This window comes from Microcebus murinus, chromosome 31 (genome assembly GCF_040939455.1).
Source record: "Microcebus murinus isolate Inina chromosome 31, M.murinus_Inina_mat1.0, whole genome shotgun sequence".
NCBI classification, from domain to species: domain Eukaryota; kingdom Metazoa; phylum Chordata; class Mammalia; order Primates; family Cheirogaleidae; genus Microcebus; species Microcebus murinus.
In genome coordinates this window covers 2,442,557-2,447,731 of record NC_134134.1, presented here as the reverse complement: position 1 = coordinate 2,447,731, position 5,175 = coordinate 2,442,557, and the positions used below count along the sequence as shown (strand labels likewise).

General features: G+C 40.0%; 1 pseudogene; it reads left to right on the top strand.

Annotated features, from left to right (window-relative positions):
• The first annotated feature begins 1,721 nt into the window (after positions 1-1,721).
• On the top strand, positions 1,722-3,184 carry LOC142865704 (replication protein A 32 kDa subunit pseudogene; annotated as a pseudogene).
• The last annotated feature ends 1,991 nt before the right edge of the window (positions 3,185-5,175 follow it).

The window sequence follows — 5,175 nt, the reverse complement described above, 5'->3', positions numbered from 1 at the left end:
ATCCCAACATCTCCACTATACCCCTTTACACATTTCAGAAATGAGGCATCAAAAGGAACTTAAAACATGGACCTGGGCATGGAGGATCACCCTTATAATCCCAGCACTTTGGGAGACCAAGCAAGAAGGAAGCCAGGATCTTGATACCAGCCCTAGCAACATGAGGAGACTCCATTTTTATAAGAAAATAATAATAACAAAATGGTAGCTCATGCACAAAAATCTAGTTACTTGGAAGACAGAGATTGTAGGATCTCTGGAGCCCATAGGTTTGAGGTTGCAGTGAGCTATGATCAGCCACTGTACTCCAGAAAGGACAGAAAACCAAAATACTGTCAAAGATGGTTTAATGTCATGGTCTTTAAAATATGCAGATAGTCCCATAACTCCTAAGCAATAGAAATGCTGATAGATAATGTATTCCCTTATAAGCCATGACAACAAGTTTGGCTCTCACTGAATTCTAAGGAAGATCACTGCATGGGTAGAGTTCTTAGAGAGTTTAAGAGCGTGGGACAGAAGATGTCCTTCTGTGAGATAAAGAGGAACATACACAGGCTTCTAAAAATCATTTCCAAAAGAGCAGAATATTCCAACCCACTTTTTAATATCTGCCTTCCTCCTTGACTTTTGGCTCTCTAACATTTGTTAATCTGCTTCACTGAGTCTCACCTACCTGGATATTTAGCTGTTGTTTCCTCTTTCTTCATAATCCAGGGCTCTATCCTTTGCTCCAGGCATGTGATCAGCTCTGGCTTTGACTCGGCAAGACCTGTTTCATTAGAGAAATTTCACATGACTCTTGCTGAAGACTTTCCAATTACTAATGCAGTACTATCCTTAGTAGAGAGAATATTAGAGAAGGTTCTAGAAAATTCCTTTGCAACATATTGCTTTCTCACAGACCCTGTAGAATGATAAAAATTGATCTAATTTATGACTAGAGCACCAATTCCCACTAGCACCAAATAAATAAGAGGTGGAAATTCTATTCCAAGGTGCAGACAACAATTTTATACCCTGATTTCTAGAGTAACCACTAATCTAGTGTGAAATCCCAACAAACGGAAAGGTTCAAGATAACATGAGACATCTAATGATTTTATTTTATGAACCAAAATCTTCAAATTTTCTTTAAAAGCATGAATATAAAATTCATTCATGTTGCTTTCCACAGAGGTTGAACTAGTTTTCAGTCCCACCAGCAGTGTAGGAGTGTTCCTCTCTCTCTGCATCCACACCAACATTTGCTGTTTGGGAACGTTTTGATTACATTGAGAACTTTTAAATAAGTAAACGTATATACACATACATACATACATATGTTGAGAATGTAGAGAAATTGAAATGCTGCTATGTTATTCCGAACCTTGGATTCTAATATTATACAACATAGACATAGAACAGATCAAAAATTAAAAATACATTAAGAATAAATTGATTTGCATTTCCCTGATGATCAGAGATGTTGAGCATACTGCGATAAGATATCATTTATCTCTAGTAAGAATGACCTTCCAGTAAAAAGTCCCCAAACAATAAATATTGGCATAGATGTGGAGAGATAGGAACACTCCTACACTGCTAGTGGGACTGCAAACTGGTTCAGCTTCTGTGGAAAGCAATATAGGGATACTTGAAAGCGATACACGTAGATCTACCATTTGATCCAGCAATTCAATTACTGAGCATCTACCCAAAAGATCAAAAGTCACGAGACAGAAGTACAAACACCGCTGCAGCAGCAACGGGATTCTGAGGTGTTTGGGAACCCACGAGACCTGAACTTTCTGGGCCTCTTTCCTGAGGGCGTCGCGACCAAGATGTGGAATAGCGGTGGATTCGATAGCTACGGCAGCTCCACGTATGGGGGAGCCGGCGGCTACACACAGCGGGAGGCTTTGGATCGCCGACACCTTCTCAGGCCGAAAAGAAATCAAGAGCCCGAGCCCAGCACATTGTGCCCTGTACTATATCTCAGCTGCTTTCCGCCACTCTGGTTGATGAAGCATTCAAAATTGGGAATGTTGAGATTTCACAGGTCATTATTGTGGGGATAATTAGACATGCAGAGAAGGCTCCAACCAACATTGTTTATAAAATAGATGACATGACAGCTGCACCCATGGATGTTCGGCAGTGGGTTGACACAGATGATACCAGCGGTGAAAACACTGTGGTTCCTCCAGAAACATACGTGAAAGTGGCAGGCCACCTGAGATCTTTTCAGAACAAAAAGAGCCTGGTAGCCTTTAAGATCATGCCCCTGGAGGATATGAATGAGTTTACCACACATATTCTGGAAGTAGTCAATTCACACATGATACTGAGCAAATCTAACAGCCAGCCCCCAGCAGGGAGAGCACCTATCATTAACCCAGGAATGAGTGAAGCAGGGAACTTTGGTGGGACTAGCTTCATGCCAGCAAATGGCCTCACTGTTGGCCAAAACCAGGTGCTGAATTTGATTAAGGCTTGCCCAAGACCTGAAGGATTGAACTTTCATGATCTCAAGAACCAACTCAAACATATGTCTGTAGCCTCAATCAAGCAAGCTGTGGATTTTCTGAGCAATGAGGGACACATCTATTCTACCGTGGATGATGATCACTTCAAATCCACAGATGCAGAATAACTAGATCTAAATTGGATATCTGTTTTCCAGCTGGACCTATTTTCACAGTCTGTTGTCTCCAGCTGTGCATATATATTGGCCAGGTGACTTCTAGGAAGTAGGTTTCATCTGTAAAAGGCCTCAGCTGACGTCCTTTTGAAACTTACTGCTCTTCTATAGTTTTGTTGTTTGTTTTGAAGCTCAAAGGGCTATGGGCAACTGACAGGGATATAATCCAGGGTGGAATTTCTTGAAGAAGTTACAAGTAAGCTAGTTACAACATCAGGATAGAAGGAATTGGAAGAAGTATGCTACCAAGAGAGTACTCAAATAATGCTCGGGAGTTTCTATTCCTAAAAGGTTTTCTACTGAAAGAAGATAAGCAGGACTCGGGCCTGTGAGTAGAGCACTAGCCAACAAACCCACTGGCCTCTGCCTGTTTTTGTCTCCTACTTTGGTTATGTGGCATTATTTTCAGAATTGCACTTTCCTTCACCTGCTTGTCATGACAGTGTGTTTATAAGAAGATGAGGGTCTGTAGTGGTGGCCTTGAGGGGCTGAGGAGAAAAAAAAAAAAAAAAAAAAAGATCAAAAGTCACTTTATGAAAAAGACACCTGCACTCGAATGTTTATAGCAGCACAATTCACAATTGTGAAGCTATGGAAACAACCCAAGTGCCCATGAATTCATGAGTGGATTAATAAAATGTGGTATATGTATACCATGAAATACTAGTCAGCTTTAAGAAACAATGGTGATATAGCACCTCTCGTATATTCCTGGATACAGCTGGAACCCATTCTTCTAAGTGAAGTACCTCAAGAATGAAAAAACCAGCACCACATGTACTCACCAGCAAATTATATTAATGGATCAACACCTAAGTGGACATGTAGGAGTAACATTTATGGACTGTGGGGAGTGTGGGAGGGGGAAGGAGGGGATGGGTGTATACAACGACAACGAGTAAGATGTGCAACGTTTGGGGGATGGACATGTTTGAAGTTCTTACTCGAGGGGAGAGTGGGGCATGGGCAATATAAGTAACCTTCACTCTTATACCCCATAACAGACTAAAATATAAATAAATAAATAAATAAATAAATAAATAAAATTCATGTAAATTAGAAACTTTTAAAAAACTATCAATAAAAAAAATGGGCTTAATGTGGAATAGGAATTCTGTATATATATATATATATATATATATTTTTTTTTTTTTTTTTTTTGAGACAGGGTCTCACTTTGTTGCCCAGGCTAGAGTGAGTGCTGTGGCGTCAGCCTAGCTCACAGCAACCTCAACCTCCTGGACTCAAGCATCCTGCTGCCTCAGCCTCCCGAGTAGCTGGGACTACAGGCATGCACCACCATCCCACCTAATTTTTTCTATATACATATATTAGTTGGCCAATTAATTTCTTTCTATTTTTAGTAGAGACGGGGTCTCGCTCTTGCTCAGGCTGGTTTCCAACTCCTGACCTTGAGCAATCCGCCCGCCTCGGCCTCCCACAGTGCTGGGATTACAGGCGTGAGCCACCGCGCTCGGCCAGGAATTCTGTATATAAGTGATCCTCACCAAGGGAGACCAGGTTTCCATAGTTCTCCAGCATCACATCCCTATACAAATTCCGCTGAGCATCGTCAAGGCATGCCCACTCCTCTGGAGAGAATTCTACAGCCACATCCCTGAATGTCACCATCTCCTGTAAAAAGACACATATTTCCCAAGTGGCCGTAGAGAGAGAGATTCATTTGACTACAAGGAAAATGAGTTATGAGAACTGCTTCTGACATATGAGTGACTGGAATTATCCAACAATATAATTTTTAGCACATTGATATTATTGAACACATTCTCTTATCTGCAGGAATGAAGATCACAAAAGATGTATGAAACTGTGTGCATATGATTATGCTTTGGATGATAAATTATTGAATACAAATTTAAGGGCCTTACTACAGTAATATAAATTTATGTGTGTTACATTTACATCACATTAATAAATTGTGCATATTTCTCACATAAAGAAACTTAGAGAGTTAGAAGGTATCACCTAATTTTTACGAGTACAATGAAGAATTAGAGATTTTGTTAAAATACAGATTCTGATTCAGGTGATCTGGGATGGGGCCTGAATCTCTGCATCATATGATATAACTGCTAATATCAATGCTTCTTGCCTAAGGAAAGTATTTTGTAAGGATGCAGTAAATGGTAGACTTTGAATGTATCGCAGTTCATCTGAACAGAAACAGATGACAGCCCTCATTTTTTAAAGCAAGCTATAAGAAGAAAGGGGAGCTTCCAGATTAAATGTGATGGTTGATTCACAACAGTCAGTAAATCTCCACGAGACGCTTAATGATAAAAAAAAAATTAACTTCATATTGGAGGAATCTGTCAGAGAGCATCTTACGCAAGTGAATGAAATTAACATAACTTTAATGGGACAAATTGGTGTTAGGTACCATTGAAAAGAGGAGGAAACAAAATCACTGCTGGCATGGCAGTGCCAACAATATGTAATCATGAGTAATCATCAGTTTTATGCAAATTTCA